Raw genomic sequence first — 14,455 nt, forward strand, 5'->3', positions numbered from 1 at the left:
TTCACCATCCATTGTATACACTCTTCCCTTCGCCACTGGGCGCTTCCCACTAACAGCATTCACAGACGGTTCCGCCTTTGGTGCCTTGCAATCCATAGCCAGATGCCCAGATTTATTGCAGTTGTAGCATCTTGGTGGCAACGTGCAATTGTTTGCATAGTGTCCGACCCCTCCACATCGGAAACAAGTCACCTCATGGTTTTGGGTACGGCTTCCCGACCCTCCAGAAGTAGCAGCAGCAGCCATCGATTTGTAAGATCCCGGGGTGAACCCTCTCCCTGCAGGACGTTGATATGGCTTCCTCGCCTGAAACCTTCCCCTACCCTGAAAATTCTGTGGTGTCGACCTCACTGGTCCTCCTGTTCAATCTTCGATTCTTCATCAACTCCACCTCTGTTGCTTTCTCAACCAATGCTTGAAACCTCATGATCCCCAACGGTCTCACTGAGTCCTCAATATCAGGTCTCAGTCCCCTCACAAATCTGTAAGATCAAGGTTTGATCAGTGGTTGCATCTCTATATTTTGATGATTACAATTAAGGTTTGTAATGATGAACAATTGTGGTACCCTAACGTTTGTCATTTTAAGATGTGACAAACATGTTCTGAATCTGACCCAAGCCTATTCGTTCAGAAGAAGAAGAACCAAGGGTTACTAAAAAGAGAGCTCTTTAACCTACCATGTTCGTTCTGAACAGTGGCAAACGTCAGAAGCTCTGAAGATGGGAGCTCTCAAGAAGCTCTGAAGAACTCAAGTCAGAAGTTCTGAAGACCAGATGTTCCAGTGGAACGGTCCAGAAGCAGAAGACTCAAGTTCTGAAGACGTGCAAGAAGTTGGTTCTGAAGACCCAAGCTATTCTAGCTCTGACGATCAGAAGTTCTGAGGAACGTGTTCAGAAGTAGAAGTTGCAAGGTCAGAAGAATCCAAGCTTCAATCTGACGATGATCAGCAGCTTCACCAACGTTCATCTGAAGCTCCTTGATCCCAAGTCAACTGGTGAAAGGACAGGTCGCTATCACAGTACAACGTCGTACATGTCTCAGTCTGTCCGCCACCTACCTTGTATAGCCTAGCAGTCTGATATCACAGAATTGCCACTCCAACGGATAAAACCCTAGCAACGGCTACATCACAAGTCTTGGAGTATATAAAGGCTGAAGAAAGAAGAAAGAAGCTAAGAAACTTTGCTGAAAACATTCAACATATACGAACCATTCTCTTAGCATTATTTCTTCACTGTTCTTAAACATCTGAGTTTACTATTCGCTTGTTAGAAGCACTTATTGTAAACCCGAAACCTTTTACATCACATTGTAAAGTTTATCAAGAGACCAAGGTTGGTCGGATCTTGAGAGGACTGAATCAAGGCTGATTCAGTATTTAGCTAGTCTTAAGAGGATCGGAAGATCAGCTTCTTAAGAGGATACTAGTGAGAAAATCAGTGTATTGTTAGTCACTTAGCAGGTTGCAAAGTGCAGTTGTAACACTCATTGATTTTAGTGGATTGCCTTCATCAGAAGAAGGAAGAAATCACCTTCACATGTGGACTGGATTAGCTTGAGCTTTTATCTCAACTGAACCAGGATAAAATACTTGCGTGCTTTACTTCCTATCATTCAGCACTTAGTTTTTATCTTTGAGTTTTGAAAAAGCTAAAAAGTATACCCGTGATTCAAAAACTCTATTCAAACCCCCCCTTTTCTAGTGTTTTTCGCACCTTCAATTGGCATCAGAGCTCCGGTTCTGATTTTAACACCTAACAGTGTTCAGTGATCCATGTAAGATCAAGTTTTGATCTAGTAGTACAACTCTATGTTTTGATGATTACAAGTTAACCTTTTGATATGAACAATTGTGGTACTCTAACGTGTTTTTCTGAGTGTGCTATTTACAGGCTCTGACCTCAACTCAATCTCACACAAATCAGAAGCACTGTGTATAAAGAGCGACCCAAGCAACGCTTTCGCATTCACCATGTTCAGTATGAACAGTGGAAAAGCTTTAGAAGTTCTGAAGTTATACAAACTCTGATGTGGACTCAGTCACTAGAAGTTCTGAAGATCCAGAAAGTCTGATAACCAAGAAACACTGAAGGCTCAGATATTCTGATGGTGTAGAAGACTCTGAAGATCCAGAAGCTGATTAGTGAAACTCTGATGTCCAGAAGCAAGATACTCTGAAGACCATGTTCTTCCCTCTGAGTTCAGAATCAGAAGAAACAATGGTCAGAGGATCTGAGCTTTCCCTCTGACTCTGATCAACCGGCTTCACAAGTTCCAATATGAAGTATTCCCCTGATCAGAAGTCTCCTAGGTTTAAAGGTCAAGTCGCTATCCAAGTACAAAAGCAACTGTACCTTCCTGACGACCTACCTAACAGTCTCAGACACAGCAGAAGCTGGATTTTCCAGAACTGCCCTCCAACGGTAGCATTTCCCATGCAACGCTCAACCCTAATCCTTGGAGTATATAAAGAGGCTGAAGACTGAAAGAAGCGGCTAGAAGCATTCACATACGCGCAAGACAAATTTAAATTCTTCTAAGCTTTCTTTCATCTGAAATTCATTGAGTTTACTATTAGCTTTTTAGAAGCAAATCTCTTGTAAACAATTCTTTGATAAACAGTTTGTTTAGTTCCTTTAGGAGATCAAGGCTGATCGGATCCTAGAGAAGACTAAGAGAGTGAATCTTAGTGTGAGCTAAGTCAGTGTAATTGTTAGTCACTTGTAGGTTTCAAGTGCAGTTGTAACTCTTACCTGATTAGTGGTGCCTTCATTCTAAGAAGGAAGAAATCACCTTAACGGGTGGACTGGAGTAGCTTGAGTGATTTATCAAGTGAACCAGGATAAAATCCTTGTGTGCTTTTCTATCTCTTATCTTTAGCACTTAAAGTTCTCGAAAGATTTGTCAAAATATTTAAGGTGGAAGCTTTATACTGAAAACGTTATTCAAACCCCCCCTTTCTACCGTTTTTCTTACCTTCAATTGGTATCAGAGCGCAAGTTCTGATTACCACACCTAACAGTGTTCAGTGATCCGGGCCGGTGTGAAAAACAATGGCTGCCACCACCAGTGAAACTCAAAGAGATGGTTACAATGCAAAGCCTCCTATGTTCGACGGTCAAAGGTTCGAATATTGGAAAGATAGACTGGAAAGTTTCTTTCTGGGTTTCGATGCAGATCTCTGGGATATTATTGTGGATGGCTACGAGCGTCCAGTTGATGCAGATGGCAAGAAGATCCCAAGGTCAGAGATGACTGCAGATCAAAAGAAGCTGTGCTCACAACATCACAAAGCAAGAGCAATTCTTCTAAGTGCTATTTCCTATGAAGAGTACCAGAAGATTACAGATCGTGAGTTTGCGAAAGGCATTTTCGAATCTCTGAAGATGTCTCATGAAGGAAACAAGAAAGTCAAAGAATCAAAGGCATTGTCTTTGATCCAAAAGTATGAATCCTTCATCATGGAGCCAAATGAGTCCATTGAAGAAATGTTCTCCAGATTTCAGTTGCTTGTAGCTGGCATACGACCTCTCACCAAGAGCTACACAACAAAAAAACATGTCATAAGGGTCATCAGGTGTCTTCCTGAAAGTTGGATGCCTTTAGTGACTTCAATAGAGCTCACGAGAGACGTTGAGAATATGAGTTTAGAAGAACTCATCAGCATTTTGAAATGCCATGAGCTGAAGCGCTCAGAGATGCAAGATCTGAGGAAAAAGTCCATAGCCTTGAAATCTAAATCTGAAAAGGCTAAGGTTGAGAAGTCAAAAGCTCTTCAAGCTGAAGAAGAGGAATCTGAAGAAGCATCAGAAGATTCTGATGAAGAAGAGCTGACTCTGATCTCCAAGAGACTCAATCGCATCTGGAAGCACAGGCAGAGCAAATACAAAGGCTCTGGAAAGGCAAAAGGAAAGTCTGAATCCTCAGGTCAGAAGAAGTCCTCACTTAAGGAAGTCACATGCTTTGAGTGCAAAGAATCAGGGCACTACAAAAGTGACTGTCCAAAATTGAAGAAGGACAAGAAGCCAAAGAAGCACTTCAAGACAAAGAAGAGTCTGATGGTGACATTTGATGAATCAGAGTCAGAGGATGTTGACTCTGATGGTGAAGTCCAAGGACTCATGGCTATTGTCAAAGACAAGGAAGCAGAGTCAAAGGGAGCTGTTGACTCTGACTCAGAATCAGAAGGAAATCCTAACTCAGACGATGAAAATGAGGTATTCGCTTCTTTCTCTACCTCTGAACTGAAACATGCATTGTCTGATATCATGGATAAGTATAACTCCTTATTGTCTAAGCATAAAAAGCTGAAAAAGAACTTATCTGCTGTTTTCAAGACTCCTTCTGAACATGAGAAAATTATTTCTGATTTGAAAAATGATAATCATGCCTTGATCAATTCTAACTCTGTGCTTAAGAACCAGATTGCTAAGTTAGAAGAAATTGTTGCCTGTGATGCCTCTGATTGTAGAAATGAATCTAAGTATGAAAAGTCTTTTCAAAGATTCCTAGCTAAAAGCGTGGATAGAAGCTTAATGGCTTCAATGATCTATGGCGTAAGCAGAAATGGAATGCATGGCATTGGCTATTCTAAACCAATTAGAAATGAGCCCTCTGTGTCTAAAGCTAAATCCTTGTATGAATGCTTTGTTCCCTCTGGTACCATATTGCCTGATCCTGTACCTGCTAAAGTTGCTAAAAACCCTCTTAAAAAGGGATCCTTCTCTATGACTAAATATCATGCAAATATTCCTTTAAAATATCATGTTGAGACACCCAAGGTGATCAGAACCTCTGGGGTAACTAACAAGAGAGGACCCAGAAAGTGGGTACCTAAGGACAAGATTATCTATGTTGCAGATATCCTTGATAGCTCCACTGAAACACCAATCATGGTATCTGGACAGTGGATGCTCGCGTCACATGACGGGAGAAAGGCGTATGTTCCGAGAGCTGAAACTTAAGCCTGGAGGCGAAGTTGGCTTTGGAGGAAATGAAAAGGGTAAAATTTTTGGTACTGGTACTATTTGTGTAGATAGTAGTCCATGCATTGATAATGTGTTATTGGTAGACGGCTTAACACATAACTTATTGTCTATAAGCCAATTAGCTGACAAGGGCTATGATGTTATATTCAATCAAAAGTCCTGCCGGGCTGTAAGTCAAATCGATGGCTCTGTTCTGTTTAACAGCAAGAGGAAGAACAACATTTATAAGATCAGATTATCTGAGTTGGAGGCTCAGAATGTGAAGTGCCTTCTGTCTGTTAATGAAGAGCAGTGGGTATGGCATAGACGGTTAGGGCATGCCAGTATGAGAAAGATTTCTCAGCTGAGCAAGCTAAACCTTGTCAGGGGCTTACCCAATCTGAAGTTCGCTTCAGACGCTCTTTGTGAAGCATGTTAGAAAGGCAAATTCACAAAAGTCCCTTTCAAGGCAAAGAATGTTGTCTCAACCTCAAGGCCGTTGGAACTTCTGCATATCGACCTTTTTGGACCAGTGAAAACTGAGTCTATAGGTGGCAAGAGATATGGGATGGTTATCGTTGATGACTATAGCCGCTGGACATGGGTAAAGTTTCTAACCCGCAAGGATGAGTCTCATGCTGTGTTCTCTACCTTCATTGCTCAAGTGCAAAACGAGAAGGCTTGTAGGATTGTGCGTGTCAGAAGTGACCATGGTGGAGAGTTTGAGAATGACAAATTTGAGAGTCTGTTTGATTCCTATGGAATTGCACATGATTTCTCTTGTCCCAGAACTCCTCAACAAAATGGTGTTGTTGAGAGGAAGAACAGAACTCTTCAGGAGATGGCTAGAACCATGCTCCAAGAAACTGGCATGGCTAAGCACTTTTGGGCAGAGGCAGTAAATACAGCATGTTACATTCGGAACAGAATCTCTGTGAGACCAATTCTGAATAAGACTCCTTATGAATTGTGGAAGAACATAAAACCCAACATTTCTTATTTTCATCCTTTTGGCTGTGTTTGTTATGTTCTCAATACTAAGGATAGATTGCATAAATTTGATGCTAAGTCTTCTAAGTGTCTATTACTCGGTTACTCTGAGAGATCTAAAGGTTTTAGATTTTATAATACTGATGCTAAGACTATTGAAGAATCTATTCATGTTAGATTTTACGATAAGCTTGACTCTGACCAGTCAAAGCTAGTTGAAAAGTTTGCAGATTTAAGCATTAATGTTTCTGACAAAGGCAAAGCCCCAGAGGAAGTTGAGCCAGAGGAAGATGAACCAGAGGAAGAAGCTGGTCCCTCTAACTCACAAACTCTGAAGAAGAGCAGAATCACTGCAGCTCACCCTAAGGAATTGATTTTGGGCAACAAAGACGAACCAGTCAGAACCAGATCTGCCTTCAGACCCTCTGAAGAGACCTTGCTCAGTCTGAAAGGATTGGTGTCCTTAATTGAACCCAAGTCCATAGATGAAGCTCTTCAGGACAAGGATTGGATTCTGGCCATGGAAGAAGAATTGAATCAATTCTCCAAGAACGATGTTTGGAGCTTAGTGAAGAAGCCTGAGAGTGTCCATGTAATTGGAACAAAATGGGTATTCAGAAACAAGCTGAATGAGAAAGGAGATGTAGTCAGAAACAAGGCAAGGCTAGTTGCTCAAGGCTACAGCCAGCAGGAAGGAATAGACTACACTGAAACATTTGCTCCAGTAGCAAGACTGGAGGCAATCAGACTGTTGATCTCTTTCTCAGTAAATCACAACATAGTTCTACATCAGATGGACGTGAAGAGTGCCTTCCTAAATGGTTATATTTCAGAGGAAGTCTATGTTCATCAACCCCCAGGTTTTGAAGATGAGAAGAAACCGGACCATGTGTTCAAATTGAAGAAATCACTCTACGGTCTGAAGCAAGCTCCCAGAGCATGGTATGAGAGACTCAGCTCATTCCTTCTGGAGAATGAGTTTGTAAGGGGTAAAGTAGATACAACTCTTTTTTGCAAGACTTATAAAGATGATATCTTAATTGTGCAAATTTATGTTGATGATATTATATTTGGTTCTGCTAATCAATCTCTATGCAAAGAATTTTCTGAGATGATGCAGGCTGAATTTGAGATGAGTATGATGGGAGAATTAAAGTACTTTCTGGGAATACAAGTTGATCAGACACCAGAAGGAACATATATCCATCAGAGCAAGTACACTAAAGAACTTCTGAAGAAGTTCAATATGCTGGAATCTACAGTGGCCAAGACTCCAATGCATCCTACATGTATTCTGGAGAAAGAAGATAAAAGTGGTAAAATATGTCAGAAGCTCTATCGTGGCATGATAGGTTCACTTCTATACTTAACTGCATCTAGGCCAGACATACTATTTAGTGTTCATTTATGTGCTCGTTTCCAATCAGATCCAAGGGAAACCCACTTAACTGCTGTTAAGAGGATCCTAAGGTATCTGAAAGGCACCACTAACCTTGGCTTGATGTATAAGAAAACATCAGAGTATAAGCTTTCAGGTTACTGTGATGCTGATTATGCTGGAGATAGAACAGAGAGAAAAAGTACTTCTGGAAATTGTCAATTTCTGGGAAGCAATCTAGTCTCATGGGCAAGCAAGAGGCAATCAACCATTGCACTATCAACTGCAGAGGCAGAATATATCTCAGCAGCAATATGCAGCACTCAGATGCTCTGGATGAAACATCAGCTGGAGGATTATCAGATCCTTGAGAGCAATATCCCAATCTATTGTGATAACACTGCTGCAATCTCATTGAGTAAGAATCCTATCTTGCATTCAAGGGCAAAGCACATTGAGGTAAAGTATCACTTTATTAGAGACTATGTACAGAAGGGCGTACTTCTTCTGAAGTTTGTTGATACTGACCATCAATGGGCAGATATCTTTACAAAGCCCTTAGCAGAGGATAGATTTAATTTTATTCTGAAAAATCTGAACATGGACTTTTGTCCAGAGTGAAGATGGATCAGAACCTCTGACTATGATACTTCTTGATCAGAAGATGTCTAGTCCAGAAGGTAACTCAATCAGAGTGTGTGTACCCACTGGTAATGATTCTGAAGCTGAGACAGCAACACGTGTGTCAGTATTTCTGATGCATAGTTCCTTGTGCCCGTGTGACAGTCTGTTATGATTGCGTGTAGATGTGCTTCTCTCCTGTGTGTGATTTGTGTATTTACTGTTACTATCTATCTTTAATTTTCAACCGTTGATCTTAAATTGCTTTTTGAATCAACAACGGTTATTTGTCAAAACCCACTATACACACACGATCTCTTTCACTTCCGGTTTTTACTCTCTCTCTCTCTGCTATTTCAAAACCGCTTATCCTCGTTTTCTCTCTCGATCTCTCTTCATCTTTCAACCTTCATCTTCTACCTCAAACCTCCAACCGCTTCAAAAATGGTGAGTCAAACCAGAAGAGCTAATGCAGATGCAACCCAGTTCCCTCACATGGTAGTTGGTCTAGCAACGGGTCAAAGGGGCCCTGAGAATCCGACACAAGATCAAGGTCAAGCTCAAGAGCAGATTATTCCAATTGCAGAACGGGGCTGTGCCGTTCATTGCGTTTATGCTCCTGAGGAACTTCAAGTCCTGGTAGAATGGAGATTCGACCTCGACAACCTAGCTACAAATGGGTATGATCTCCGTCCTGAAGTCCAAGTTCAAGGTTGGGGAAATTACTTCAACAGGCTTCGAGGACCGGTGTATGATAAACTGATCAAGGAATTCTGGAAGCACGCCGACTGCGATGATACTCAGGTGGTATCTCACATTCTTGGAAGAAAGATCATCATCACAGAGAAGTCTTTCGTGAATTTGCTGGGTGCAGACACTGCTTTTGGGTATCGTTTCCAATTCACGGAATCGAAGCTGAAACCCAAGACGAAGGATGAGATCAACAAGGCCCTGTACACCAATTACAAACCGGGCAAGACGAATTACAAGGTGATGGACCTTCATCCCAAGCTCAGGATCTGGCACAAAATTTTGCTCCACTGCATAAACCAGAGACCAAAGGGCAGTTCCCCAGACTACATCAACTTCAACCAGAAGGTGATGTTGTTCTTCATCCAAGACCAGAAGAAGATCTGCCTTCCCTACTTCCTGTTCTCCTACTTGAAGGAATGTATCCGGAAGTCTCGTACCACTGCCTCCATCAAGTCAGCGATCAAGTATATTCCCTTCGGGAGACTTTTGTCTGATCTCTTCATTGAGAGTGGCCTCATTCAAGATCTGATAAATGCTGGATGCACAGAGGATCTGACCACCATTGTCAGTGATGTCTTCACTGCAAATTCTCTAAAGAAGATGGGCCTAATCAAGAAGAAGATTGCTCCTTCCCATGAAGACACATCTTCTGAGATCAGAAGTAGAAGGATGCCTCTGAATGACTACCCTCTGTGGACACAGGCAGACAATCCTGACGCCATTAGGTGCTATGTTGAAGACCTAAGGGCTCAAGGATTCGAAATTGATCTCGATGATTTCTTCAGCAGACTGCCGCCAGCTCCAGAGTTTCCTTCTCCTCCCAAGAAGAAAGTTTAGAGGAAGATGATCCTAGAAGAATCTTCTGAGGAATCAGATGTCCCTCTGATCAAAAAGAAGAAGGCTGGTCAATCCAAGAGAAAGCAAGATGAAACCAGCAAGCCCGATGATGGTGATGATGGTGATGATGGTGATAATGAGGATGGTCCTCCTAAGAAGAAGAAGAAGCAGGTCAGAATCGTGGTGAAGCCTACTCGGGTGGAACCAGCTGCTGAAGTGGTCAGAAGGATTGAAACTCCTGCCAGAGTGACAAGATCACCAGCACATTCAAGTAAGTCTGCAATTGCTTCTGATGATGATTTGAATTTATTTGATGCACTCCCCATATCTGCCATGCTCAAACACTCTTCAAATCCCCTCACTCCTATTCCTGAATCCCAACCAGCTGCACAAACCACCTCTCCACCACATTCCCTAAGATCTTCGTTCTTTCAACCTTCCCCTACTGAAGCACCTCTCTGGAATTTGCTCCAGAACCAACCCTCTAGGTCAGAAGAACCAACCTCTCCCATTACCATTCCGTACAACCCATTAACTTCTGAACCCATCATTCATGAACAACCAGAGCCTACCCACACAGAACCTGGACCCAGAACCTCTGATCACTCTGTCCCAAGAGCATCAGAACGACTGGCTCTCAGACCCACGGATACAGACTCTTCCACAGCCCTTACACCTGTATCCTTCCCAACCAATGTTGCTGACTCTTCTCCCTCCAATAACTCTGAATCCATTAGAAAATTCATGGAGGTCAGAAAAGAAAAGGTGTCTACCTTAGAAGAGTATTATCTCACTTGTCCAAGCCCTAGGAGATATCCTGGCCCTAGACCTGAACGTCTAGTTGACCCAGATGAACCTATCTTGGCCAATCCTTTACATGAGGCAGACCCTTTGGCTCAACAAGCTCACCCTGCCCCTGACCAACAAGAGCCTATTCAACCAGAACCTGAACCAGAACAATCTGTGTCTAACCAATCCTCGGTTAGATCACCCCATCCTCTGGTTGAAACTTCAGAACCTCACCTTGGAACCTCTGAACCCCATGCTCAAATGTTTAACATTGGCTCTCCACAAGGTGCCTCTGAAGCTCACAGCAGCAATCACCCAGCCTCTCCTGAAACAAACCTCTCCATAATTCCTTACACTCACCTCCGACCCACATCTCTCTCTGAGTGCATCAATATTTTCTATCATGAAGCCTCTTTGATGCTACGCAATGTGCACGGTCAGACTGACCTAAGTGAGAATGCTGAACATGTGGCTGATGAGTGGAACAATCTGGGCACTTGGCTAGTGGCTCAAGTTCCAATTATGATGCAGCTCCTGCATGCAGAAGGAAGTCAGAGGATTGAGGCTGCAAAGCAAAGGTTTGCTCGAAGGATGGCTCTTCATGAACAAGAACAGAGACATAAGCTTCTTGAAGCTATTGAAGAAGCTAAGAGAAAGAAAGCTCAAGCAGAAGAAGCTGCACGTCAAGCAGCAGCTCAAGCTGAACAAGCCAGATTAGAGGCAGAACGAATTGAAGCTGAGGCTGAAGCTCTTAGATGCCAAGCACTTGCACCAGTAGTGTTTACTTCTGCTGCTTCTGCTTCCATTCCAGCTCCTCAATCTGCTCAGAATGTTCCTTCCGGTTCTACTCAGTCAAGCTCGTCCAGACTCGACATCATGGAACAGCGTCTTGACACTCATGAATCCATGCTAATTGAAATGAAGCACATGATGATGGAACTTCTGCGTCGAACTGATAAACCCTATTTTTAGGATCTCTATGCTTTTCTTTTTCTTTAACGTTGTTTTATTTTTGTTAACTTCTGTTTCTTTTTATTTAATTATTCTACTTTGTTCGTTTGTGGTTATCTATGCATATCTATATATATTTTTGTCACATATGTTTGCAAAAATCTTTTTATTCATAATCTCTTTATGTTTACATCATACATTCTTTCCCTCAAGTCTAGAATGGAGGATCCCTCCTCATTCTTCTGCACTCCTGGCGCTGCTCTGACCTATCCTTCTCCAGACGCTCCAGTACATGCTGGATGTTGTTGAGCCTGTCTTTTAGCTCATCCCTCTCCAGAATCTCTTCTGCAGTCTTGAGCTTCTCTTCCAAGATCTCTTTTTCTTCCAGCAGCTTGAGTTCAAGCCGGCTGAGTTCTTGCACCTCCTCCACGAAGGCAAGAAATTCCCTCAGGTCTCTCTTCAACTCTGGACGCAGGTCCTCCTCCAGCAGTGTCCGTGTCAGCTCCGAGATGGTCGTTGTACCCTCTGGATGCCTGATGTTCAGGAACAAGTCCTCCTCGAAGGCCTTCTTCCTCAGCTCTTCTAGTGCTACGATGTATGATGCCATTTTCTCCTTTCTGAAAATTGTTCGAGTTGTGCAGCTTACCTCTCTCTCTCCCACTCTTTATATAGGCTTCACTTTCTCTCTGAAAGTTAATGCTCCTACAGTTTCTCGAGATTAAATTCTTGGTAACTGACCCTTCTCTTTACTCCCTTGACCGGTGGTAAACGTTCTTCTCTTGCATTAACTCTTCTATTCATTTCGCCTAACTCTGATTCTTGCATCGTTTTCATTTTCTTTAAACTTAGACCTTCTCTAAGGGGGAGTACCTTGTACTTCAAGCTAAGTTTTTCACACCCCAAGCTTTTTGCTTATGACAAAAAGGGGGAGTAAACCCAGTTTTTGATGTGTAAGATGTGTTAGTGTGATTTATTTTTCTTTTGGAGAATTTAAGAGTTCCACCTTCATGACCATAGATGTGTCACTGGGCAAATACAAGGAATACATTTCACTTCTTCTGAAGTGATTCTAAGTTGACTCTGATACCCAAGACTCTGATACCTTGTCCGTGACTCTGATTACTTATGCGCTCTGATTACTCGATTTTCATCTATGTCATAAGTTTTTCACTCTGAACTCTTATATCATTTAGCTCAGAATCTAGACTTTACTAACGTTTTCATCAAGTATTAGATTCAGGGGGAGCTAAGCTCAGAATCAAGCAGTGACTTGAATTCAGAATGAGCAAGATAAACTATTCACATCAGGATAAGTCTTATTCTATATCTCTAAACTCTGAGTGAATTCAGTTTAATGTTTAAGAATTGTTCATCAAAAATCTTAGTTTTGTCATCATCAAAAAGGGGGAGATTGTAAGATCAAGTTTTGATCTAGTAGTACAACTCTATGTTTTGATGATTACAAGTTAACCTTTTGATATGAACAATTGTGGTACTCTAACGTGTTTTTCTGAGTGTGCTATTTACAGGCTCTGACCTCAACTCAATCTCACACAAATCAGAAGCACTGTGTATAAAGAGCGACCCAAGCAACGCTTTCGCATTCACCATGTTCAGTATGAACAGTGGAAAAGCTTCAGAAGTTCTGAAGTTATACAAACTCTGATGTGGACTCAGTCACTAGAAGTTCTGAAGATCCAGAAAGTCTGATAACCAAGAAACACTGAAGGCTCAGATATTCTGATGGTGTAGAAGACTCTGAAGATCCAGAAGCTGATTAGTGAAACTCTGATGTCCAGAAGCAAGATACTCTGAAGACCATGTTCTTCCCTCTGAGTTCAGAATCAGAAGAAACAATGGTCAGAGGATCTGGGCTTTCCCTCTGACTCTGATCAACCGGCTTCACAAGTTCCAATATGAAGTATTCCCCTGATCAGAAGTCTCCTAGGTTTAAAGGTCAAGTCGCTATCCAAGTACAAAAGCAACTGTACCTTCCTGACGACCTACCTAACAGTCTCAGACACAGCAGAAGCTGGATTTTCCAGAACTGCCCTCCAACGGTAGCATTTCCCATGCAACGCTCAACCCTAATCCTTGGAGTATATAAAGAGGCTGAAGACTGAAAGAAGCGGCTAGAAGCATTCACATACGCGCAAGACAAATTTAAATTCTTCTAAGCTTTCTTTCATCTGAAATTCATTGAGTTTACTATTAGCTTTTTAGAAGCAAATCTCTTGTAAACAATTCTTTGATAAACAGTTTGTTTAGTTCCTTTAGGAGATCAAGGCTGATCGGATCCTAGAGAAGACTAAGAGAGTGAATCTTAGTGTGAGCTAAGTCAGTGTAATTGTTAGTCACTTGTAGGTTTCAAGTGCAGTTGTAACTCTTACCTGATTAGTGGATTGCCTTCATTCTAAGAAGGAAGAAATCACCTTAACGGGTGGACTGGAGTAGCTTGAGTGATTTATCAAGTGAACCAGGATAAAATCCTTGTGTGCTTTTCTATCTCTTATCTTTAGCACTTAAAGTTCTCGAAAGATTTGTCAAAATCTTTAAGGTGGAAGCTTTATACTGAAAACGTTATTCAAACCCCCCCTTTCTACCGTTTTTCTTACCTTCAATCCAGAACCTTGGTAAAAAACAAACAATGGCCTAAGCCAATACTTCCGCTGACAACAACAACAACAACAACCAACTCAGAGCACCAATCTTTGATGGTGAAAAGTTTGAGTACTGGAATGATAGAATAGAGTGTTATTTCCTTGGCACTGACCCAGATCTCTGGGATATGGTCATTGAAGGCTATACTGATCCAGTAGATGCTTCAGGAGTGAAGATCCCCCGTTCTGAAATGACTGACGCTCAGAAGAAGCGTTTCAAGGATCATCACAAGGAGAAGTCTATGCTATTCAGCTCAATATCATATATTGAGTATGAGAAGATCTCTGACGAAGAAACTGCTAAATCCATCTTTGACTCCTTGGTCATGACGCATGAAGGAAATGAAGAGGTCAAGGAAACCAAGGCTCTTGCTCTCATACAACAATATGAGCAGTTTAAGATGGAATCTGGTGAAACCATTGAGGAGATGTACTCAAGGTTTCAAACTCTGATTGCTGGAATCAGAGTCTAAACAAGGGCTACTCTACTGGTGATCATGTCAAGA

This window comes from Lotus japonicus, chromosome 4, assembly GCF_012489685.1.
Source record: "Lotus japonicus ecotype B-129 chromosome 4, LjGifu_v1.2".
Lineage (NCBI taxonomy): Eukaryota > Viridiplantae > Streptophyta > Magnoliopsida > Fabales > Fabaceae > Lotus > Lotus japonicus.